Genomic DNA, 26582 nt, shown 5'->3' with positions numbered 1-26582 from the left:
GTGGTTAAGGGCACAGAGAGTCCACTCGTATTGCCCCTTTGTCAGGTTCCATGTGCTGGGTGTATAATTCGAAAGGATATTTTGCTCGGTAAAGGTACATTTGGCCTCAGCGTTGGGAGTCCAGCAATGAATCATTTAGCTAGTGCAATGGAGGAGGAAGAGGTTGAAAATGCGAGACTTACTGGCACCTGTAGCAGCAGCAGCAGCTGGAGCGTGGCCTGCAGTGCCACCTGGTGGCCCACCTCGGAACTTCCATGCCCATCCCAGATTTAAAGCTTTAGGCATGTGTTTTACACACACACACAAACCAATAATTCACAAGCAGGAAATATCCCAAACAGTTCTTCCCCTGAAATATACTCAGAGTCGAGAGTGGATTTCATGCTCTATATTCAGCTCATAGTAGCGAGGAATGAAAGTTCCCCCACGATATCTGCTTTATATACATTATTTACACAATGGGCTGCACGTCATTGGCTAATTCTGGGATTCTCCTGTAGGCCAATCAGGTTGTGGATTCACTTCCACCTGGAGCTGGATTGGGTGGCTCCTGTGCACCAATCAGACTGCTGCATTGTTCTAGGACCAATCAGACTGCTGCATGTTGGATCCTATTCAACTCAGTACATAACATCCCCACAAACCACCCCCAAATTTCCCAACATAGGGATAGTGTGAGTGGAGGCTGGGTGCACCACATTGGAGACCCCAGGGGGAGTAGCAGGGGAATCTGATCCTTTGCTTCCACACAAGGGTGACAGGCCAAATCATCTGTCAGGATAGCTATGGTGGCCACGATTTCGCTGAAAACCCGATGTCTTAGGATTCACAACAAAGCAACGGCAAACCCTTGCTAAAGACCCCCTGAAATGTTTGGCAGTGAAAACCCCACATTTCATGGCACCCCCCAAAATGAACCTTTGGCGCCCTAACTCACGGGATCCCAATTTCTCCAAAAGTCAGACGTTGTCCGATTCACTCCAAAGCAGCACCAAACACCCAGAGAATGCCCCCTGCAAGAGAATGCCCCAGAACAGGGCTGCCTTCAGATGTCTTCTAAATGTCAGGTAGCTGTTTATCTCTTTGACATCTGGTGGGAGGGGGTTCCACAGGGCAGGCACCACTACCCTGTAACTTGGCTTCTCGCAGGGAAGGAACCGCCAAAAGGCCCTCAGCGCCTGACCTCAGTGTCCAGGCAGAACGATGGGGTGGAGGCGCTCCTTCAGGTATTGTTATGTACTGAGTTGAATAGGATCCAAACTGCAGCAGTCTGATTGGTCCTAGAACAATAGGATCCAAAATGCAGCAGTCTGATTGGTCCTAGAACAATGCAGCAGTATGAATGGTTGGCAGGAACCACCCAATCATGCTCCAGATAGAAGTGAATCCACAACCTGATTGGCTTACAGTAGAATTCCGGAATTAGCCAATCATGGGCAGCCCATTGTGTAAATAATGTATATAAAGCAGTCACTTTGAGGGGACTTTCATTCATTCCTCCTCACCATTATGAGCTGAATAAAGAGCATGAAATCACCTTGCGACTCTGAATATATTTCACTGGCGATGAAGGTGGGATCCCGCTGAGCTGACTGCCACACACAGCACCACCACCTGCCGCACCGCTGCCTCGCACCGTGTATCCAGGCTTCAGCTCCGGGACACAAGGAACTCAGAATGGCAACTGACAGCAGCTTCTCGCTGTTCAACCCAGCATCTGGAGACTGGGAAGCATACGCCTCCCGTTTCACCTTCCTCCTAGAAGCCAAAGGGGTCACCGACGAAGAAGACGCCAAGAAGAGGGCAATATTCTTCAGCGTCTGCGGAGAGGAGACGTTTGAGATTGCCCGGGCTCTCCTTGTGCCTGAAGACGTCGCTATTGTTCCATACAAAACAATAATGAAGGGGTACTGTTCCATACAAAACAGCTGAAGGGGTACTTTTCGCCACAGCCCTCAGTGGTGGCTCGTCGAAATGCCTTCTACACAAAGCGGCAAGCCCCTGGGGAAACCATAACTGGGTTTGTGACCTCTCTCCGCCAAGCTGCCCGGTTCTGCAACTTCTCAGAGCTGGAGAACATGCTTTGTGACCGCCTCGTCAGTGGCCTGAAGGATAAGAAGCTACAACGACGCCTCTACGCTAAGAAGAACCTAACGTTCCAGGTCGCTCTGGAGGAGGCCCTGGCAACGGAAGCTGCCGAGAGGTCGACGCAAGAGGCACAGCCGAGCCTACCGTCCCAACCGAGGGTCCACCACGAAGACCTCACCGACGACTCAGGATCTGACAGGGAGGAGGTGCACCGAGTACAGCAGCGCACTCAAGCAGCCCACATACCACAGCTGCCTCGACAAGGAGGGAACTGCACAAGCTGCGGAGAAAGTAACGAGAGGAGGACCTGCCGTTTCTGCAATGCAGAGTGCAGGCAGTGCAGAAAATTGGGACACATCGCCTGGGTGTGTCGGGCTCGGCCCACCCGACGCCAGGCATCAGATGACCAATCCAAGAGCCCCAGGTCCTGGGGCCCAAAGCACCAAGGCAACTCAACAGAGCTCACGGACTTCCAGGTATACCAGTTGCTCCACCCCAACGTAGAGAAAATTTATGTAGAGGTACAGATAGAGGAGGGCCCATGCCGCATGGAGCTTGACAAGGGTTCAACTCTATCCATAATCTCAGCAAGGACCTTAAGGAAACTGTGTCCTACTGGGGGTCCCAAACTCAGGCCAGCCCCATTCACCCTCTGGGACTTCCAGAAACATAAGGTCCCCACAATGTGGGTGGGGACCTTCAGGGTGCAATACCGAGGGCGGACGCGGCAACTGGACTTGCTTGTGGTCAAGGGCCCCTACATTAGCTTACTGGGATTGGCATGGTTTGGACCACTGGGGCTAGCCGTCACCGGGGTTACAAGTGGACGTGGACGCCATATGCAAGGAATTTCCAGGGGTTTTCGATGGGAAATTGGGACAGTATACGGGCCCCCCCATTGCTCTACAGCTTGACCCCGCAGTGTGACTGGTCAGGCTCAAGGCCCACTGGGTCCCGTTCGCCCTGAAACCCCGTATAGACGAGGAATTAGACCGGCTCGTGGAGCAAGGAGTGCTGGAGCTGGTGTCTAATGCCCCCTGGGAAACCCCAATCGTCACACCCGTCAAGCCTAATGCTTCGGTCCGCATCTGTGCAGACTACAAATGTACCATAAACAAGGCCCTCACGGCCCACGCATACCCAGTGCCAGTGGTCAGCCATGTCCTTGCCACCCTGGCTGGGTCGAAATTTTTTGGCAAGCTGGACTTGGCCCAAGCATATCAACAGCTGCCAGTAGATGAGGCCACAGCAGAGGCAGAGACGATTGTGACGCACAGAGGAGTGTTCAGGGTAAAGCGGCTGCAATTCGGTGTCAGCGTGGCACCAGGCATATTCCAGAATCTAATGGACTCTCTCCTTAAAGGGATTCCTGGTGTCACCCCCTTCTTCGATGATGTGTTGATTGCCGGGCCCACACCAGAGGAGTTTGAGGACCGCCTCCACACCATTCTGCACTGTTTCCAGATGGCGGGTCTCAAGGTGAAGCGGAAAAAATGTCTACTAGGAGTGCCTCAGGTGGACTTTCTGGGATTTATGGTGGACACAGAAGGGGTCCACCCAACTGGGGACAAGGTACGGGCCATTTGTGATGCCCCAGCGCCCAAGAACAAGACTGAACTTCAGGCCTTCTTGGGACTATTGAACTTTTACCATTCCTTCCTTCCCCACAAGGCAGCGGTAGCGGAGCCCCTACACAGACTCCTGGACAAGCGGGCCCCTTGGGTGTGGGGCCAGCGCCAGGAGGCCGCATTCCAGGCAGTCAAGGACTTGCTTTTCTCAAACTTGGTCTTGGCACACTTCGACGAGAGGCTGCCAGTGGTGCTAGCATACGACGCCTCGCCCTATGGCATTGGCGCTGTCCTGGGACACCAACTCCCTGATGGAAGAGAGGTACCAGTGGCATACTTTTCCCAGATACTCAATGCAACTGAGCGGAACTACTCGCAAATTGACAAGGAGGGTCTGGCAATCGTGAAGGGATAAAAAAATTCTATGATTTCTTGTACGGGTGGCTCTTCACCGTGGTGACTGACCACAAGCTGTTGCTTGGCTTGTTTGCCCCCGAAAAGCAGACCCCATTCTTCATAGTGGTGGATTCCTACACCAAATGGCTGGAAGTTGCACTGGTACCATCCACTTCTACGTCCGCAGCCATCCGGGTACTACGCAGGCTGTTTGCAACCCACGGGCTCCCTGACACTGTCGTCTCAGACAATGGGACTGCATTTACATCAGGAGAATTCCAAACCTTCACAGTGCAGAACGCCATCCGCCCCATCGGTTCGGCGCCATTCCACACTACCACCAATGGCCAAGCAGAACGCATGGTGCGGACCACCAAGGACACCCTTCACCGCATGACGCAAGGGGCTTGGGAGTGCTGCCTTGCCACATTCCTTCTAGCACAGCACAGCACCCCCAGCTCAATGACTGGCCGGAGCCCCGCTGAACTACTAATGGGTCGGCGCCTTGCAATCAGATTGGACCGCCTTCACCCCGATAGAGCTCAGGATGAGGTAGTGGTGGGGGAAGGCAGGAAACCCCGGACCTTTGAGGCCCAGGACTCAGTGTACGCAAAGAATTTTGGGGCAGGCCCTGCAAGGGTACCCGCCACAGTCACTAGGGTCACTGGCCCTGTGTCGTACGAGGTGCTAACGGATGGGGGGCAATGCTGGCGCCGTCACTGCGAGCAGATACGGCAACGATTCCCGGGAGAAAACCATGAGGAGGACAGGTCAGAGGAGTCCCAAGGGAACAGTGGGGCAGTGAGGCCCATAGAACAGGAGGGGCCAGCAGGAGAGGCAGAATCAGTAAACACAGAGAGGACCCGTGAGGCCGAAAGGACACCGGAACCAGAACCACGACTGAGCGAGCAGGTTGCACCAGACCAAACAGCCCCATCACAGCCAGCATCCTTGGAACATGAGCCAGAACCTGAACCTCAGACCAGGGAACACCCCAGGCTGCAACACACAGGTAGGCCGCCGGCGTACATTGAGGACTATGAATGCAACCTCCCGGGCAGGACTGGGGAGGGGTGTTATGTACTGAGTTGAATAGGATCCAAACTGCAGCAGTCTGATTGGTCCTAGAACAATAGGATTCAGAATGCAGCAGTCTGATTGGTCTAGAACAATGCAGCAGTATGACTAGTCGGCAGGAGCCACCTAATCCAGCTCCAGATAGAAGTGAATCCACAACCTGATTGGCCTACAGGAGAATTCCGGAAGTAGCCAATCACGTGCAGCCCATTGTGTAAATAATGTATATAAAGCAGATACTTTGAGGGGACTTCCATTCCCTCCTCACCACCATGAGCTGAATAAAGAGCATGAAATCCACTCTCGACTCTGAGTATATTTCTTTTTTTAAAATAATATTTATTAAAGTTTTAAAAGTTACAAAAAGAAAAAGTACACAAAACAACACATCACAATAAGGGAAATAGAAAGAAAAAGAAAAAGAAAGAAAAAAAAATACAGAAAAAGAAAATCCATTAAAAAACACAGCGAATCTTCCCATAACTTATCTTTCATTTGCTTGTTTCCTTGACCTCCTCACACCTCCCTTTTTTGTATTCTAGTTCGGTTAACTATTTCAGCAAATCCTTTCCATCTTTTCCCATTTTTGTCCTGTAATTTATCTTAATGTAATGTAACTTTACTTTCCCGCCTTTCACCAATTAACAGTCTGTTTTTTCCTAGACCTTTATAACATTTCTGCTAAAACCACATAACCTCATTCCAACATCCTTCTAACATTCATTAATTTTACAATGTTTCTGTAGATAGTCTTTAAATTTCTTCCAGTCTTCCTCCACCGACTCTTCTCCCTGGTCTCGGATTCTGCCAGTCATTTCCGCCAGTTCCATATAGTCCATCACCTTCATCTGCCAGACTCTGAGTATATTTCAGGTATCCTGGACCGAGGCCGTTTAGGGCTTTAAAGGTCAGCACCAACACTTTGAATTGTGCCTGGAAACATACTGGGAGCCAATGTAGGTCTCAGGGGCCACTCCCAGTCACCAGACCAGCTGCCGCATTCTGGATTAGTTGTAGTTTCTGGGTCACCTTCAAAGGTAGCCCCACCTAGAGTGCATTGCAGTAGTCCAAGCAAGAGATAACTAGAGCATGCACCATTCCAGTGAGACAGTCTGTGGGCAGGTAGGGTCTCAGTCTGCGTACTAGATGAAGCTGGTCAACAGCTGCCCTGGACACAGCATTGACCTGCACCTCCATGGACGCCATGAACTGAAAGGTCCCAGGGGCGTTACCCTGAGCCTCAGCCACAAGGAATGCACAGCAGCAGAAAATGCTAACGCTGTTCTAGGTTGCATCTATGGAAGTCCAGGGTCCTGATGAAACGAAGTCAAAGTCCTACTCTCTCCTACCTTGGCCAGGCCACATCTGGAGTCCTGTGTCCAGTTCTGGGCACCATCATTTAAGAAGGGTGTTGACAAGCTGGAATGTGTGCAGAGGAGGGCAACCAAGACCATCAAGGGTCTGGAAACTAAGATGGAAGAGAAACACTTGAAGGAGCTGGGTAGGTTTGGCCTGGAAAAGAGGAAACTGAGAGGAGATCTGACAGCCATCTTCAAATATATTAGGGGCTGTCACATGGAAGAGGGAACAAGCTTGTTTTCTCCTGCTCTAGACGGTAGGACTCGAACCCATGGATTCAAGTTATAAGAAAGGAGATTCCAACTAAACATTCATAAAAACTTTCTGACAGTAAGGGCTGTTTGGCATTGGAACAGATTCCCACGAGAGGTGGTGGACTCTCCTTCCTTGGAGGTTACTAAGCAGAGGTTGGATGGCCGTCTGCCATGGATGCTTTTGCTGAGATTCCTGCATCCCAGGGGGTTGGACTAGATGACCCTTGGTGTCCCTTCCAGCTATAAGTTTCTATGATTCTATGAAACTGATCTGGATTAATGACAGCCATCCACCAATTTCATATGCAAAACTGCCTCCCACCCCACCCCCTTACTGATTAATATATATATAAATACATTAAAGTAGACAAATAATAACTTACAAAAAGGATCAATAAACATGTCACCTTTATTATATAAACTGTTATGATAATCACGTCAAAATTTCTTTTGTGAATGAAATAAAATGGTTTCAATCAGTTTTTAATAACCAACAATCAAATGTAGAGCTTGGGGTACATTTATTCACGGCTCAGTGTCCAGGGGTTCAGTGCCTGGCACCCAGAAACTCATGGCAAAGGGGAGTCTGGCACCAAGAAACTCATAACATTTCACTTCCTTGCAACCTAAGGAAAGCTGTTGATTGGCAGAAGACACTGGGCAGAAACAGAAGGAAACAGGGGGATGAGGAGGTCTAAGGGTGAAGTCCTGCTCCTGTCCATCCTAATACTGGACTATTATTACAGGATGTTGAGAAGGGTCATTTTTTACTATTGATTGAGAATCAGCAGCCATAGTCTAGGCCATGGGTGTTTTTCCTTGGTGACACCGCCATGTTGAAAAGTGTGTGTTTGCAAGGTGTTTCCTGTCCTGTCCAGAAATGCACCATGCTGGATGAAGCCAGCTCTAGATCTTTCCTAAATAAATTTTTAAAAAACCCCACTGGAAGATATATTTGAAAAATTAATGTTAAGGGGAACAATTCACATTGTTAAGCAAGGTAGCTAAAGCAACAGGGTCAGGGTCTCCATTGTGACACGTCCCCCTGCTGAGTGACTTGGCTGAGGACTTTGGGAAGAGCAACTATTTGAGGATAGTTCAGGAGAAAGGAGGTGGTTTGTGAGAAGTAATGATGTTTTCTAGCAAAATGAAGATTTCTTCTTCTTGAGTGTAAGTAGGATGTCTAATTCTTTCTGCATTCTGCTTATTTTGCTCTCCCTCAAGATTTAGAAACATAGGGCAGTAAGGCAGATCTGGAAAAAGCCTAGGTAAAGGTTCAGGTACCTCTGACCGTTAGGTCCAGTCGCGGACGACTCTAGGGTTGCGCGCTCATCTCGCTCTATAGGCTGAGGGAGCCGGCGTACAGCTTCCAGGGAATGTGGCCAGGATGACTAAGCCGCTTCTGGCGAAACCAGAGCTGTGCACAGAAAGGCTGTTTACCTTCCTGCCAGAACGGCACCTACCGTATTTTTCGCTCTATAGGACGCACCGGACCATAAGAAGCACCATAAGGACCATAGGAGAGGGAGAACAGGGGGGGAAATTCTCCCCCTCTCTGTTCGGCGTCCCTTCAGCGAAGTGGCAGGAGAAACGGAGCCCCTTCCATTTCTACTCCTGCTTCGCTGAAGGGGCGCTGCGCAGAGAGGGAAAACTGTGCAGCGCCTCTCCAGCGAAGCGTAGCCTGGAGGGCAAGAGGGATCGGTGTGCACTGACCCCTCTCACTCCCCAGGCTTCAGGCGGCTATCCGCAAGCCTTCGGAGCACAGAGGGAACTCCTGCTGCGCTCCGAAAGCTTGTGGATAGCTGCCTGAAGCCAAAGGAGTGCAGCCTTTGAAGCCTCCACAGAGCAGCGGGGTGAAGGCACCCTGCTGCCCTGCGGAGGCTTTGCGCAGCCATCCCCAATCTAGAACAGTGAGACAGAGCACTGCACAGTGCTCCGCCTCGCTGTTCTGGCTTTGGGGACGGACTTTGAAGCCTCCGCAGGGCAACAGGATGCCTTCACACCGCTGCCCTGCGGAGGTTTTGCGCAGCTAACCCCAAGCTAGACAGCGAGACGGTGCGCTGCGCAGCACTCCTTCTCCCTGTTCTGGCTTTGGGTTTAGCTGCGCAGCCTGCATTCACTCCATAGGACGCACACACATTTCCCCTTAATTTTTGTTTTTTTGTTTTTTTTATAAAATATTTTTTAGTAGCAAACTAATCAAATCACATTAGTTCCAAATTACAAAACCAAATTTTAATTTTTTGTTGGGGGTACCCATGCTTTGAGCTCAGAAAGGGATCCAATCATCTCTTATTTCTGCTGCTTTGATCATTTCCCCTTAATTTTTGGAGGGGAAAAAGTGCGTCCTATAGAGCGACAAATACGGTATTTATCTACTTCCACTTTGTGCTTTTGAACTGCTAGGTTGGCGGGAGCTGGGACCCAGCAGCGGGAGCTCACCCCATCGCAGGGATTCGAACTGCCGACCTTCTGATCAGCAAGCCCTAGGCTCTGTGGCCACCCATGTCCCTACGGAAAAAGCCTATCGCAGACCAAATCCCCCTCCCAAACCTAAGGGCTTCTGGTTTTTCCTAAGGGCTTCTGTGCAGTGCTCTGTCTCACTGTTCTAGATTGGGGATGGCTGCGCAAAGCCTTAGGAAAAAGCCTATCGCAGACCAAATCCCCCTCCTAAACCTAAGGGCTTCTGGTTTTTCCGCCCTCTGTTGTGGATGTGCTTCGCGGGTTCTCCACGCCTAGCAGCTGTTAGAGGGAACTTTGGGGGGCAGCGCGGAGGCTACACAACCCCCAAAAAGGCTCTGGGCGTGGCCCAGGGCTGACATTGTCCGGCAGTGTCAAAAAAGGAACCCTTCGAAGCCCACGTCCTAGAGAGTACCTAGACGCTAGGACACGAGCAATCCTCAGCAGCAAGCCTCAAAGTCCCAAACGGTAAGAACGGCAGCAAAATCTCTCACTTTCTCAATCCCCTTAATTATTGGACTAAGCTAACAAGGAGAGCTTGAGGAGAAGAGGGTCTGTGAGACTTCTTTATACAAAGTGAACTGCTCAGAAACAGACCCGAAAGGCTAGCACATAAAGAGTAAAGAACAGGAGATTTTATCTTAAATATATTGGAAATCTTTCTCATTATATGTAACCATAAGCGAAGATTTCTCTAACAAGTACCAGTAAGAAAAGGAAGACAGATTCAAATTTCACTCTGCAGCAGTACTAGCCCATTAAAAGAAGCGGAATTCATGGACTTAACTTGTTTTTTACTTTGAAGTGGCGTGAGCCCAGCGAAAGAGACTGAGTTAAAAGACTTGGATTGTCAGCGCTGTTTGTGGTAAAAGAGTGGAAGTTACTGGAAAACAAAAGTAAAAGAGAAGGCAACCCTTTTAATATTGAACTTATATTAAACACTAACCTATAAAGATGGCAAAGATGGCATAGCATGGTCTAGGATAAATGGCTGGACTAATTGGAGAATTAAAACGGCGAAAGGAGGGGCGGAACTGGACAAAAGAGGAGAGGGACTATAAAATTAAAGATGAGCATATTTAGTTTGAGGAGGTAGTTTGTGAGAAAGGAAATACGTCTAAGTAGGATTCCTAATTCCTTCTGCATTCTGTTTCTTTTACTATCCCTCAAGATTCAGAAACGTAGGGAACCATGTCATGGTTAGATTAGTTTATAAAGATTGGCTGTGTGAGTTGCTGGTCTCCTGCTGTCACGTGCCAAAGATCCATCCCCTGGTCTGCGAGGAGGAGGAGGAGGAGGAGGAGGAGATATTGGAAGAGAAATGGGAGGATGAAGTGATGGTTATGAAGATCAGAAGGAATCTTTAGTGAAGGTGAAAACAATTTATGTAAGACCAAGCGACCAGGGGATGGATGCCACCGATGCCAATCTAGATGGTGAGAGATGGTGATCTTTGTTCTTGAGGAACAGGGCGGCCAGAGAGAATCTGGATAACTGGGATGGGGCTCCCTGATTCAAGAAGAGTTCAGGGATGGGATGAGGAAGGGAGGAAGGGAGAATAACGCAAGCCACCTGGAGATCCTTGCAGGAAAGATGGGTCATCAATGTAATAATCAATGAAAAAATTAAGAATTTTTTCTCTTCATTTTTCTTCCAGGCAGTGATAGCAGCAGCTCCAGTACAGCTCTACCCCACTCCAAGACCCAGTTCTCCCTTCACCCAAACCCCAAGTATCTAAATAAATAAATAAAAGGGATGCGGGTGGCGCTGTGGGTTAAACCACAGAGCCTAGGACTTGCCTATCAGAAGGTCGGGGGTTCGAATCCCCATGACGGAGTGAACTCCCGTTGCTTGGTCCCTGCTCCTGCCAACCTAGCAGTTCGAAAGCACAAAGTGCAAGTAGATAAATAGGTAACGCTCCGGCGGGAAGGTAAAGGGCGTTTCTGTGTGCTGCTCTGGTTCAGAAGCAGCTTAGTCATGTTGGCCACATGACCCGGAAGCTGTACATGACCAGTCCGCCAAAAAAGTGAGATGAGCGCCGCAACCCCAGAGTCGGCCACGACTGGACCTAATGGTCAGGGGTCCCTTTACCTTTATATATTTCAAAAAACACTATGAGTCTCCAGTGTGGTCTCTTGTCACAAGGAAACAGACTTTATAAAGAGGCAACCTTTCAAACTTCTTATAAATGGAAACTGGGGAAAGCCCCCTCCAAAAGAATAGACTGTGCCCAGTGACTAGCTGATCCACATGCCTGTTCAGTTGACGCTCCAGATGCCTACTCAGTAGTTCTCAAAGGCTGTTGAAAAAGAGAATGGCCAGTGTGGCAGGCTGGGCGAGCTGCTGGCCTCCTGCTGTCGTGCCCCTAAAATCCACCCCCTGGTCTGCGAGGAGGAGGAGGAGGAAGAGCTATTGGAAGAGAAATGGAATGAGAAAGTAAATATAATTAAAGAAAGGGAGAATAGCGTAAGCCACCTGCAGATCCTTGAAGGAAAGATGGGTTGTCAACATAATAATAAATGGAAAGGTTAAAAATCTTTTCTCTTCTTTTCTCTTCCGGGCAGCGACCGCAGTGAGGCCAGCAACTCCAGCACAGATCTCCCTCCCCACCAAGACCCAGTCCCCCCCTTCCCCACAAAGCCAAATAGAAAAATAAAATAAAAATCATTATTATTATTCTAATCAAGTTCCTTTACAAACATGCTATTCTGTGATCATCCCTTTATCCTAGGCAGTGCTTTTTCCTACGTTTGTGAGCATGAGTGGAAATCCTGAGTCTCGCTGCAGGAGTCGACAGTTTGGCTCCTTCCCTTGTTGTTGCTCCTAGATGGAACTGAGCATGTGCAAAGACAAGACAGAGACTGGATCAATAAACGTGTCACCCGTTGTCTGAAAACCACTGTCCTAATCACATGCCAGATTGTCTTTTGTGAATGAAATAAAATTCTTTCAAATAGTTTTTTAATATTGGCATTTGTCTGTCTTGAGAAGCAATGAAGTGCGCCTCTGGGGGTGAGGTCAAAAGTCAAGCAAGGGTGTCAGCAGTCCCAAAGTGACCTCTCCAGGGAGCAAGACTGGGCAGTGTGTCTGGAGGTCCTGGGCTTCCCAGATGACCCTGCAGATGTGTCTCCAAGGAAAGCAGAGTTAGGCACCAGTTGGGCTGCAGGAGTTGTCAGAAGGGGTTGTAAACGGCGCCATCCAACCACCTGAGGGACTCCACTCCAGATTTTGTTGGTAGATTCAGAACTCACAGGGTTAAGGAGTTCTGGATGACGTCTCTCCATTCCTGAGGCGTGACAGAAGGAGGGAGTGGCTTTATTCCACTGCCTGTTTGTCTCTGTCTTTCGAGAGAGACGGAAGCAGCCATGAGTGCTCGCAGTCCAGGGAAAGTCTGAAGAGTTCTGTTTTATTGTTTTACTGCTGTAATAAAGACTGATAAGTAAACACACTACTGACTGGATGTGTGTGATCTTCTAAACAACAAGAAGCAACAGCACGCTGTGTTTACTCTGCATACGTGGCAAACGGTGAATCGGAGCAGCAGGAGGCGCAGCTAGAGGGAAACGTGCCGGGCTGCAGTTCGTTTAAACTACAGCTAATTGGGGTCGTAAACCAATTAGCCACGCCACGCCCAACAGATTTGTGTAGGGTTTACTCCTTAGCCTTTTCAGCTCCCAAAGATATCCCACAAGGTAAATTAGGATCAGAGTTTTCCTTCTCGATGGGCTATCTTTATAGGTGGATGAGCCCCATCTGCCCCTCACTTCCCTCCACAGCATTGCAGAAACCACCTTCTTGACCACTGGGCCCACGCTTGGTCTTGTCCGCTCAATCTGCTGGAGCCTGTCTTGGCACACAGGGGAAGTTCCTGAGCATTTGAGACTCCTTGGCTGCCCTCACCTGGTTTAGGTGGCCAGTTAAAGCCGTTCCCAGGATGTGGCCTCTGTCGCATGCTGACCGTTTCTAGGAGCAAGAGAACAAACTTTTTATTAAAGAATGGAAATGGTTTAATGAATAGTTACAAACTGTAAACAGATAAGAACATTGGCAAGATTATTGGAATAACCTGCAGTTTAATAAGATTATATATTTAAAGCAGATGCATAAATGAAGAAATTAAGGTAATTTGGATATGCATAAGATATGAAGAATCAATTGAAGGAACTGCAGAAAGAGGGGGAAGGAAGTCAAGTTTTGAAATGTTAAAATGACTGCAAAATTATTGAAATGTATAAACTTGACGTCAAATCAGACGTCATCCGTTTCACTCCCAACTGGAGCCAAAGGACAGAGGCCTGGCCGGGACAGCTTTCCAGTGATAGCTTCTGCGGTGATGAGGCATGTGATTTTGAAGGGGTGGTAATAGTTTGGCTACAGTACCATCAATTAAATGATTTTTTAAAAAAATGATAAAAAGAAACGTTTTAGTTATGAGTTATCAAGATTTCAAAGAGAGATTTTAGGAGATAATATTACATTGTTAAAAATGTATAATTTGCTCCTGGAATGGGAAACAAAAGATGAACAGGTCAAATCTGTGATGATACAATGAGCGAAAGGTGTGGGACATAATATACAAATGACAGACTGGGAGAGGCTATGGAAAATAGATCTGAAATTTATGGCATGTTCTTTATTGAAAGGAAATTATATGAAAATGATGTACCAGTGGTATTTGACCCCAGTAAAACTAGCAAAAATGTACAGAACAAGTACCCAATATATGCTGGAAATGTAAAGAAAAAGAAGGTACCTTTTATCGTATGTAGTGGACCTGTAATATAACAAAAAAATTGTGGGAAATGATCTATAATGAAATGAAATGAAAACAAATTTCAAAATAACTCTTGTTAAAAAACCAGAAGCCTTTTTATTAGGAATTATAGGTACCAAATCCCAAAGGACCAGAGGAAATTGTTCATGTATGCTACAACGGCCACCTGGATGTTACTAGCCCAGAGATGGAAGGAAGAGACAGTCCCGTCCAGAGAAGAATGGCAAATCAAGCTGATGGACTATGCCAAAATGGCAAAATTATTTGGGAATCAAGAAGACAAGAAATTTTAGAAAGAATGAGAAATGTTTATAATGTATACACAAAATCACTGTAAACAGGTCAAAACATTAGCAGGAGTTTAAATACACTTGTAACAGAAAATATAGATAACTTGTTGTTGTTGTTTAGTCGTTTAGTCGTGTGACCCCCTGAACCAGAACACGCCATAGATAACTTAGGAAGATGAAAAATTGGAGAAGTACTGATATGCAGTTGAAAATAGAACCGAAAGGGCCCATGGAAGGAGGGAAGTCAGGAGATTCAGAGTAATCTTGATATCTGGATTTTGTACTGTTTTATGCTTTTGCTTATATTTTTGAAAATCAAATTAAAAAGATTACTGTATTTTTCGCTCTATAAGACGCACCAGACCACAAGACGCACCTAGTTTTTTGTGGAGGAAAACAAGAAAAAAAATATTCTGAATCTCAGAAGCTAGAACAGCAAGAGGGATCACTGAGCAGTGAAAGCGGCAATCCCTCTTGTTGTTCTGGCTTCTGGGATAGGTGTGCAGCCTGCATTCGCTCCATAAGACGCACACACATTTCCCCCTTACTTTTTAGGAGGGAAAAAGTGAGTCTTATAGAGCAAAAAATACAGTATATGTCCCACAATCCCAACAACATCTGGAGACCCAGGTTAGAGAACGGCTGGGCTACACGACAGGCAGCCATTCTGCAGGGTTTCAGGAAGGAGTGGGAATTGAACCTTCTGCATTCAAGGCAGGTGATGCAGGGGGTGGGGGTGGTTTCTAGAACCATAAGGTCAGCTGCAAATAATATCTCCCGCTTTAGAAAAACATTTGTAGTTATTAAAACACACAGACCCAAACACACGTGGAGCAGGCCAGCCCCATCTCTGAAGAGATGCTGCTTCCACCTGGCTGCAAGGAAGTCCAGTCTGCTGGAGAAGGTTCTTCAAATGCAGGTAGAAGCCAAGCCGGCCACTGGGCTCACGGAGACGCTTGTTTGCACAGACCCCCAGGCATGGGTCTGAGAGGATTTGCTTCTCCCTGGGAAAACCTGCCACTGAATGGGAACAAGCTGGGTACTGACCCCCACAATCCTACTCTGATCCCCAAAGGTGGGACAATATTTTTTTTAAAAAAAACATCATGTCCTTGGAAGAGTTGCAAGGACATTGTTGAACAGTTCTGTCCTGAGGACTAAGGACTCAGCTGTGCAGCTGCAAATAAAACGTTTTAAGTGCAATATACAATGTGACACTAGATGACGATGGTGAGCCTTATGGAAAATTAAATGTTTTTTAAAACACTAAAAATGCATTTTCAGAACGGGTTTTATACATTTTTGCTACTGAGACAATCTGTGATGGGCGCTGTCAAATGGGCAAAGTTCTTGATGAACTTCCTGTAGAAGTTGCTGAACCCTAGGAACCTCTGCACGTCCTTCTGGGTTTTGGGGGCCTTCCATTCCAGCACTGCCTGCACCTTGCTGGGGTCCATAGCTAGGCCCTTGTCTGACAACTTGTACTCCAGAAACTCGACCTCTCTGGCATGAAATTGGCATTTTTCCAGCTTGACCCACAACTGGTGCTTCTGCGGTCTCTTTAGCACTTCCCTGACATCTCTGACATGTTGCTTCTCATTGTCAGAATAGATTAAGACATCGTCCAAAAAGGCTGCGCAGTTCTTGTACAGCAAGGACCCCAACACGTGGTGCATGAATGCTTGAAAGCAGGCGGAGCCCGACTGTAATCCAAATGGCATAACTAAGTACTCAAAGGCCCCCAGGGGGGTGAACATGGTGGTTTTCCATTCGTCCCCCTCCCTCATCCTAATCAAATTGTGCACTCCCCTGAGGTCCAGCTTGGTAAAGATTTTCCCCTGCCTCACCCGTGTTAAAATGTCGTCAATCCTGGGCATTGTGCTGGCCCCGGGGGGAAGGTACCGTTACTGTAGTCCGAGTTCACAAGATGAGAGGCGAGGTCCGAAACAGGGAGCCGGGCGGGGAACAGGAACGCTGGGAGGTCAGAAGCAGGAGGCCGGGCAGGGAACAGGAACGCTGGAAGGTCAGAAGCAGGAGGCCGGGCAGGGAACAGGAACACTGGAAGGTCTGAAGCCAACAACGACGTTGCTCCCGCAAGCTGGGACCGGGCTGACTGACCTTTATCTTCTTCTAAGGCCAGGGGCGGTCCCGGCCCCCAGGAGCCCCGCCTCCCCTGGCCTTAAGGCGAGCACTCCTCCTGGGAGCAACCAGTTCCCTTCGCCTCTCTGCCCTAAGCTTCTGCAGTTCAGGAGAGGCCGAAGGGTTACTGGGCCCCAGAGGAGGCTCACCTGTAGACACTGAGTCCTCAAGCACCTCTGGGGCCAGAATGGTTTCACCTGGTGCCTGCTCCTGAGGATCTGACACAGGTGCAGGCTCCTCAGAATCTAGGCCTTGCCCCAGTTCAGCCGGCCCTGGAGGCGCGGACTCCTGTGCAGGCTGGGATTCCTCTGGTTCAGCCTCTGAATCGGAATCCCAAGCCATCACAGGCATTGGGAAGGTCACGGGTTCTGATACAAGGTTCAAGGCCCTGTAATCTATGACTAATCTGGGCTGATTAGTATCCTTTTTGTCCACAAAGAACACTGGACTGCCCCCCACTGCCTTTGATTCTCTTATGAACCCTCTTGGCAATAAATTGTCGCAACTCCTGCATCTCCCAGTCAGACATGGCATACAGCTTACCCACCGGCAGCTGAGCCCCTGGGAGTAAGTTGATTTGGCAGTCAAAGGGCCTGGGGGGGGTAGTCTATCCGCCTCCTTCTCGCTGAAGGAGACCTCCTTCAGGTCAGCATATTGTGGTGGTACCTCCCCAGTTGGCTCCACAGCCAGCCCAGCCACCCTGGCCACTGTCATCCTTGGGTTCTCCCCCCCAGACAGTGTTCCAAGCAGTAAGCTGACCCAAAGGTGACCGACCGCTGATGCCATGACACTACTGGATCACGCAGTGCCAGCCAGCTCATCCCCAGTATTATTGGGGGTCCTCCCAGTGTGGCTACGTGAAAGGCAATGGTCTCCGTGTGCCTGGAAACCCTCATTCTCATTGGTGGGGTCTGGTGTGTCACTTCCGCTCCCAGAAGTTCCCTGCCATTGATGGTGGTCACTTGCAAGGGAAAATCCAGCGGCAGCAGGTGGAGTTGGTGCTCTAGAGCGAAGTCCCTGCTGAAGAAGTTGCAGGAGCTGCCTGAATCCAGCAGCCCCTCCACCTTGACTGGGTGCCCATTCGGGAGTTCTAGCACCACTTCTATGGCTATAGCTGCCCTGGGAGGGTGAGGCTGGGGCACTTCTATTGGTTGCTGGCTTGGCTGCTGCCCCCGCTGATTGGCAGCCAAGCGTTGTCGTTTCCCTGCGCCTGCCCTTTCCCCCCCTTCTCCTCACAGCCAGCAGCTCCCACCATCCCTTACCAGGTATTTCTTTGAGGGCAGACCCTGGCAAAATGTCCTGGCTGTTGGCAGAGGAAACATTTCTTGGTGTTTTTCCAATCCTTTCCCTCCCTCTTGCGACCTTCACTGGAGTTTGAAACCTCGCATGCGCGTGCGCCATCTATTTCCATTGGCTCAGCCGCCTGGGAAGGCTGCCTCGGTATTTCAGGAATGCAGTAGTTATGGCAACGTTCCCCTCTCACTTCACGTTTCTCCTGAGCCCGTGCTTCCTGTCTTACTCCAATCGCAAGCACAGCCTTGGTCAGCTGATCCATTGACTGCAGGCGGGGTGCGCGGGACAGCTCGTCCTTCACAGTTGGGGACAACCCCTCCTCAAACAACATTTGAATAGGTTCAGAGTCCAGGTCCCACCCGAGCCGGTGGATCAACATCGCAAAGCGCGACCAGTAGTCTCTAACTGATTGGCTCCCCTGCTTGCACCCCATCAATTCCCGTCGAGTCACATTTTGCTCCACTTCACTGGAATACATCGCATCCATCGCTTGGAAAAATTTCCTAAGGTCTTTCAAGGCAGCATTTTGCGTCGCCATTAGGGGCCTGATCCATTCCCGTGCCCCATCCTGTAGATGCCCCACAATATAGGCTACCCTCTCCCCATCATCAGCAAAGTCATTATGCTGCAGTTCCAAAGCATACTCTATTTCCGTTCGGAACGCGTTGTAATCCTGGGGCTTCCCCCCAAACTTGTGTACCAGCCCCAGTACCTTCCTTGCAATGGGGGTGGGTCTGACCTGTGCATCCTGAGTCCGTCTTTCTTCCAGCCGCGCCGTCAGGAGAGCCACACGCTGTTCCAAATCTCGGTTCCTCTCCACCAGATTTTGCACTCCAGCTGCTTGCTCTGTCTCTCCGGCTTCTCTGGTTTGGCTCATTATGCTGCCTGCCTGTAGCTGCGCACAAGCAATGTCGGTGACTGATGGATTGCTGTAATGTTTATAGGGGTTGCTCGTGCGTAAGTTGCCGCCACTCCTGGCTAGGTTACCTCGTTAAACCCTTTCTGTCTGGACAGCCCTTCACTTCGTGGCTGTTTCAGTCGCTGGCAGAATCCGTCAGTGGGCGTTTCTTGAACTTCTTCCAGCAAAGAAGTTCTTTGACGCCAAGTCTCCGCCTACTCTCCCTGCGTGGAAGTCTTCTGCGCAGGGTGGGTGTGGGCAGCGGAGGACCTGTGCTCTCCCCGTTGGTCTCCGGCAAGGAGTCCTGGAGCCCCCTCGCCGATTCCCCCATCTGCCGCCCTTCACCCCTGGTGTTACGCTGATTTCCTTCCCCAGCAGATGGGCTGCCTCTCTCCCTACTGGGACCCTCTCTGGCATCGCTCTGGAGCCTTGCCTCTGCCTCTAGCTCCGATGGCAGTTCCCTGACATATATTGATAAATAAAAAGTTGGGAGTTGAATTTATTAATTCAGATGTAAATAAAAAAAGAGGATTGGTGATTTACATTAAGGAGAAATGGGAACCTGTATTAATTTGCAAAGATGATGAGGGAAGAATTTTGGGAGTTCAAATTAACCACCAAGGTGAAAAATTTAATGTGGTAACCGTTTATACCCCTAATACAAACAAAGCAGAGGTTTTTTTAAAAACTGGAACAAGTATTGTTAGAATTAGAAAATCATAAATTAATTCTGCTCAGAGATCTGAATGGAGTACCAATACCAGCATTAGACAGAAGTGAAAAAAGAGGAAATCGAACCAAGGGAAACTTCCAAAATCATTTAATAACCTTGAGGGAAATCTAGATCTGATTGATATTTGGAGGCATAAAAACCCAATAATGAAACAATTCACACATTTTTCAGAACCACACTAGAGCTGGGGCAGAATTGATCAGATATGGGTCTCAAGAGAATTATCTACAAGAACAACGAAATGCGAAATACAACCCAGAACCCTTTCTGATCACAACCCAATTGTTTTGGAAATAAAATGTAAATCATCTGGGCCATAAAGGTGGAGAATGAATGAATACTTATTTGAAAATGATGAGACGATTGAGAAGGCTAAAGGTACCCTGAAATATTACTTCGACCTAAATTTAAATAAGGAAAGAAAAATTGATATAGTTTGGGACGCCAGCAAGGCGGTTTTAAGAGGATTCTTAATTCAACAAAATAATTATAGAAGGAAACTAAGAGAACTAAAGAAAGAAGAAATTATTAATCAATTAAGAGATTGTGAGAAAAAATTAATAATAAACCCCAGGGATGAAAGGACTAAACAAATCTCTAAAATGCTGCAAACACAATATTCAACATTAATAAGTCAAGAAGTAGAATGGAGAATCAAATCAATGAAGCAAAAATATTTTGAATCCGCAAATAAAACGGGGAGACTACTGGCGTGGCAACTAAGAAAAAGGAAAAAACAAAACGTGATCAACAAAATTAAAACAGAAGAGCAAATATTAGAAGATCCCAATGAAATAAAGGAAAAGTTCCTTCAATTTTATGAAAACCTGTATAAAAAGGAAGATGAGGACATAGTAGAAATAGAAAAATATCTGGAAAGAAACGGAGGAGAACACTTGATGGATGAAGAAAAAACCCAATTAAATAAATTAATAACAGCAGATGAGATCAAGGAGGCAATTAAGAAGATGAAACCAGGGAAAGCACCAGGTCCAGATAGTCTGTCACAAAAGTATTACAAAGTTTTAGAGGAGTATCTGGCCCCGGTACTATGCGACGTAATGAATAATATTTTACAAGGAGGGAGGATACCTGATTCCTGGAAAGAGGCACACATCACGTTAATACCTAAATTAGACTCTGACAAATTGGACATAAGAAATTGTAGACCGATATCACTACTTAATAACCACTATAAAATCTTCACAGAAATAATGGCGAATAGACTTAAGAAATACTTAATAAAAGATCAAGCCGGATTCCTCCCTAACAGGCAATTAAAAGACAACGTAAGGCACATAATAAATATTATTGAATATTTGGAATTTAAGAACAATATTCCCGTGGCACTAATTTTCATCGATGCCGAAAAGGCTGTTGACAATGTATCCTGGCGGTTTTTATTAAAATGTATGGAGAGGGTAGGGATAGAGGGCCCTTTCATGGAAGGAATAAAAGTGATCTATTCAAGCCAAAGGGCTAAACTAATTATTAACAATAATTTAACTAATCCGTTTGTGATTTCGAAGGGTACAAGACGGGTGCCCTCTGTCCCCTCTCTTATTTATTATGGTGCTGGAAGTAATTACAAATAAAATAAGGAAAACTTCAGAAATAAGAGGAATCAGAATTGGAGCAAAAGAATATAAGAATATTACGCTGATGATTTGGTAATATCGTTAGAAGATCCAGTAAAAGGTATCGGTAAAGTTCTAGAGCTATTAGAAGAATTTAGAAAACTGTCCGGTTTTAAGCTAAATAAAGTTAAAACCAAGATGTTGACAAAGAACTTGGCTGAAGATTTAAGAACCCAGTTAGAGTTGCAAACAGGAATCAAGGTGGTGAAAAAGGTGAAATATCTGGGTATCTGGGTCTCCACAAAAAACATAAATTTAGTAGAAGATAACTATACTAGGACCTGGAGAGAGATTAAAAAAGACTTAGATACCTGGAGTAGGATAAAACTCTCCTGGTCTGGAAGAATGGCTGCAATTAAGATGAGTATTCTTCCAAGACTGCTGTTTTTATTTCAGAACATCCCGGTGATTAGAGGTACGACAATGTTTAAAAATTGGCAGAAAACCCTTTCCAGATTTGTTTGGCAGGGCAAAAGAGCAAGAATTAAATTTAAAGTACTTACAGATTGAAGAGATAGAGGAGGGTTTGCCGTCCCGAACTTGAAACTATACTATGAGGCCTTGTGCTTGTGTTGGATCAAAGAATGGATCGTTTTGAAAAACACAGATTTGTTAGATTTAGAGGGATTTAACACCAGATTTGTTTGGCACGCATATCTGTGGCACAAAAAAGAGAGGGTACACAAAGGCTTCTCTAACCATATCATCAGAGGAGCGTTGCTTAAGGTATGGGACAGAAATAAAAGACTTATAGAAAAAGACACCCCCTGGTGGTTATCACCAACTGATTTTCTAACAATCAAAAAATTAAACATGGAAAGTCAAAGATGGACCTATGAAGACCTCCTGGCAAGATCAGATAAAGGATGGAAAATCAGAACATATGATTTAAAGGATAAATTAACGGGTTGGCTACAATTTCACCAAATTAATGCCTTATGGAACGAACATAAAAAACAGGGTGAAACTCTGGAATAAGGATATGAAGTTCACAGCATGCGTTGGACTCCGAGAAAATATGGAAAAAATGATGTACCGATGGTACATCACCCCTGTGAAATTGGAAAAAATGTATAAGACCGGGGACAAAACATGCTGGAAATGCAAAACAAAAGAGGGTGATTTCCATCACATGTGGTGGGCTTGTGAAGAAGTGAAAAGGTTTTGGGGACTTATTTATGATGAATTAATATTTTTTTTTAAATATACTTTCCCCCCAAACCCCAAAACCTTCCTCCTAGGAATGGTCGGAGAGGAGATCAAGAAGACCAAATAATGTTCCAATACGCAACGGTAGCCGCCAGGATATTGCTAGCGCAAAACTGGAAAACCCCTAATATCCCAACTGTTAGAGAATGGCAAATTAAGTTATTCGAATATATAGAATTAGCAAAGATGACACAAAAAATCAGGCATCAAAATTTTTTATTAACGATTGGAACAAATTCATAACATATATAGAAGCAAATTTAGGAAATATTAAAATCACAGTAGGTGTAACATAAAGCCTGCGATGTATAGAGAGAGGTCGTAAAAAGATACCACAGAAAGGTATTGTGGTTATATAGCCCAAGACCGAGATGGAGGGAAGTCAATCAATGTTACGTTATAAACTGATGTTGGTTTGTTTTCTGTTTGTTTTCTTATTATGGGTTGTTTTGTATTTTTTTCTTTTTTTCTTTCTGTTTGTTGTTTGTTTGTATGTTTTTGTTCCTTTATTCTGTATGTTTTTTTTAAAAAAGAACTTAATAAAAAGAATTTTTAAAAAAATTCACACTGTCTAAAATGATTTTTTTAAAAAAGGAAGGCGGCTGGAGTTTGGAGGAACATAGGAAGCAGTATCAACTCCGAAGTCTGCTCTGTCAACGTCTGCACACTTTGGTCTTTGCTGTCCCCGTCTGGCTGTGCCAAGAATTGCACCCAGGAACTTCTGCATGCAATAAGGCTTTGCAGCAGAGCTGCTGTGTTGTCCCACAGAACTCTCATCCTCCTTCAGGGGTCTCCATGTTGCTCTGGGTTCTGCTAGGAATATCTAACAGGGTATGTATAAAAGGATAGGTAACAATGCACTGCATGGCCACACACACTAGTGAAAAGGCCTCAAACATGCACATGAAAGAAGATGGAATTAAAAGCTCTGAAAAAGAAGTAGCCATGGAATTAACCAGCAAGGTTCTCTGTCTCCATTTCTTCTCCACAGTGGCTAGGAAAGCAGTTTATGGAAAGACAGTTTCCTCTTTGCTTAGCAAATAGCCAGAATTCTGTCTGTTGAATGGAAGGAATGCCTTCCATTCCTGTCAGAGATCTAGAAAGTTCCAACCTGTGCACACTGCTGTTCTTAACACCCTGCAGTTGGCAGCAGGAGGCAGCTGAGGGATGATGGAGCAGCAATATTGGTTCTGTGGTAATTGGTGTAAATAGTTGCAAAGCAACATAATGCCAACCCGTCAAGAAGGGTCCATAGCTGTGTGGTACCCAAGCAGAAGGCTCCAGGTGCCTTGGAGAGTTGTTGGCCATCACCACCAACAATATCAGGCTAGATGGACCAAAGATGTGGATTTGTGTTGGGCATCTTCATACATTCCTGAATTCATCACCTACCCACACAACAGGACCATGAAAAATACTTGGTTCTTTTCTTGGTACTCAAGTCTCACCATTTCTTTAATTTTTTTTAAAAGGGTCCATACATAATTGACTATTAACATATTTGTTACCTTTTCCATGTCAAAAATGTGTTTTAAAAACAAGAAACCTTATCACACGAGACAAGATGTGGAGTCAATACAGTGTGTGTCCCCACACTGCTCCCACAGGCAATCTGAGCTCTGGTATGATTTTTAGACTGGGTCTCATAGGAAATACACTATTGAACAGAAAAATGTAATTTGTGTCTGCTTGCCTATCCTTGTGCAGTCTAAATGGGTATTGCAAAAGCAACTCAATTACAATTTACAAATGTTTCTATTCACACACATTGTACACACTGTAAACATCTTATAATTACGTCCAATTAGTCAGAGACTTGCAGCACACAAGCCCTGCTATATTCATATTCCTTACTCCCAGCTGCAGCCACAGTGTGGCAGTATTTTAATGCCAATGAAAGTGATAATCCAAAATAGATTAATTTGTATGATGGGTTTTTACGTCTTTGGTGTATCCTCGAGGAAATTAAAATTAAAGTGAAAGAACTTTGGCGTTTGCTTACTTAGTTTCAAAGTTTTGGGTCCTGGATTGTTGTGCTCATGTGCTTTCTGGTTGCTGGATGTGGTTTTAAGCATCATTATAAATTAACTAACTCAAACTGCTGTTAATTCCTCTCAACACTTTCTTCCTTTCCAGCACTGCCATGGGCAATGCAATTTCTCTCCCCCCCTCCCAATTCACCTTTATTGGGGGGTTTTTACAACAGAAATGCTTTCTTATGCAGTTTCAATTTCTTGTTGATGTACTAATGCTTCTAAATCATAAAAACATGTTCTGAATCATTCAACTTACTGATGTTCTAATTACCTCTGACTTACCTCCCCTTCTTAGTTGCTTCCTTTTGAGTTCTTGGTTGAATGCATATCATTGTGAATCTAGATTGTTGGTAACCAGCTTAACTGCTACTTTTTGATGTTTCTAATTACAAGAGTTAATCTAAACCAGTCAAAAAATTTAATTCTCTGCAGTGGTATTTCAGGAATTGTTTGAATGTATTCCAATCTTTGCTAAATGTATTCCAATCTTTGCTAAATTTTTGTTTCACTTGGTCCCTTATCTTGTCCTGTCAATGTATCCATCTCAGCATATTCAATCTTTTATTGATGGTATTGTCTCGCTTTTCCAGTTTTGTGCAATCAAAACTCTGGCTGCCGTGGTGGCGTACATAAATAATTTCTTTAGCTCTCTTGGGATTTCCCTCCCAATAATCCCTAAAAGAAATGCCTCAGGTTTTGGGGGGAATGAGATTTTAAACATCTTTTTCCACTCATTATAAATTGACTCCCCAAATTCCTTCATTCTTTTACAGGTCCACCATACATAATACATTGATCCCTCCTTACATTTCCAGCAACGATTTGAATTATTTTTGTACATTATCGCTAATTTCCTCGGTGTTATATACCAGCGATAGAAGACCTTCATGTTGTTCTTTAGTCGTGTCCGACTCTTCGTGACCCCATGGACCAGAGAACGCCAGGCACCTCTGTGCTCCACTGCCTCCCGCAGTTTGGTCAAACTCATGCTGGTAACCTCGAAAACACTATCCAACTACACTATCATGTAGTTTTCCTTAATAGAAAAACAAGCTGTAAACTTAAGATCTTCCCTCCACAGTCTTTGCCAATCTGAGAGTTGTATGTTATGACCTAAATCTCTTGCCCACTTTATCGTGGCAGATTTTACGTCCTCATCCTTCACCAACCATTCTAATAAGATTTTATACATTTTGGACAGTGTTTTATCATCAATGTATAATAAGTCTCTTTCAAACCTTGAAAGTTCTTTGTTAAAGCCCCTTTTTTATCTTGTTTGAATAGGTCGACCTTGGAACGGACAGCTCACGGAAGAACCCCGACCAGACCTAAGAGGAGGCGTGTAGTGGTGATAGGGGATTCCCTACTGAGGGGAACAGAAGCAGTGATCTGTGGGCCTGACAAGATGTCTCGGGAAGTGTGCTGTCTCCAAGATCCAAGATGTAACTGAACGACTGCAAGAATTCATAAAACCCACTGACAAATACCCCTTCCTCTTGGTTCATGTGGGAACCAATGACACTGCAAGCAATAGCCTCCAGAAGATCAAAAGAGATTACGAGGCTCTGGGCAGGAAATTGAAGCAATTAAATGCACAAATTGTCATTTCATCTGTCCTCCCAGTTGAACGACGTGGCCCAGGGAGAGAGGGAAAAATAGTGGAAGTGAACAGCTGGCTTCGCAAATGGTGTAAACAGGAACGGTTTGGATTCTTAGATCATGGACTGCAGTTTCTTGAAGATGGACTTCTGGCAAGCGATGGGCTGCACCTCACAACGGTTGGGAGGAATGTTTTTGCCAAAAATCTCAGAAACCTCATCAGGAGGGCTTTAAACTGACTAATGTGGTGGAGGGAGACAGTGCTCCTGAAGGTAGGAGTCTATCAATTGATGAAGATGATCATCCAAATGTCATAGACCAAATGGAGCAAACAGCACGCAGACCTAGTGGTGGGAGGAAAAAATCCTTAAATAAGAGACACGGGGGAATGATTAATGGACTTCAATGTCTGTACACTAATGCGCAAAGCATGGGAAATAAACAAGATGAGCTTGAGCTCTTGGTACAGCAAACTAAATATGACATAATAGGCAGCACTGAAACCTGGTGGGATAAGTCCCACGACTGGAATGTAATAATGGAGGGATACAATCTATTTCAGAGAAACAGACCAAACAAGAAAGGAGGAGGAGTGGCGTTATATGTCAGGGATGTGTATACCTGTGAAGATATCCAGGATTTAGAACCTCAAAGCCAAAGTGAGAGCATTTGGGTCAAAATTAAGGGAGAGAAGAATAACAGTGACCTCATTGTGGGAGTTTACTATAGATCCCCAAGCCAAACGGAGGACATATTTTTTAAATAGAAGTGG

The 26582-nt window shown here is 46.1% G+C and overlaps 2 long non-coding RNA genes across 3 annotated transcripts in view; one reads left to right on the top strand and one right to left on the bottom strand.

Moving 5' to 3' along the window:
* Positions 1-7133: 7133 nt before the first annotated feature.
* Positions 7134-10313, bottom strand: LOC309372017. The gene is made up of 2 exons (XR_014169364.1): positions 9419-10313; positions 7134-9302 (listed from the first exon to the last, which is right to left on the bottom strand). It is a non-coding gene; the product is annotated as an uncharacterized lncRNA (long non-coding RNA).
* Positions 10314-10317: 4 nt separating this feature from the next.
* Positions 10318-26582, top strand: part of LOC309372014 — a 237713-nt gene continuing 221448 nt past the window's right edge. The window contains exons 1-2 of one of the 2 annotated variants that reach the window (XR_014169360.1): positions 10318-10427; positions 10732-10862. This is a non-coding gene — a long non-coding RNA (uncharacterized lncRNA). Of the gene's footprint in view, positions 10428-10731; positions 12162-26582 lie in introns of those variants that run through there. The other variant, XR_014169361.1, reaches the window with a different exon arrangement.

Source organism: Podarcis melisellensis (assembly GCF_964234715.1).
Source record: "Podarcis melisellensis genome assembly, chromosome: 6".
Taxonomy (NCBI): Eukaryota; Metazoa; Chordata; class Lepidosauria; order Squamata; family Lacertidae; genus Podarcis; species Podarcis melisellensis.
Note: the sequence above shows the minus strand (reverse complement) of the source record. Positions and strands in the feature narration are given on the sequence as shown.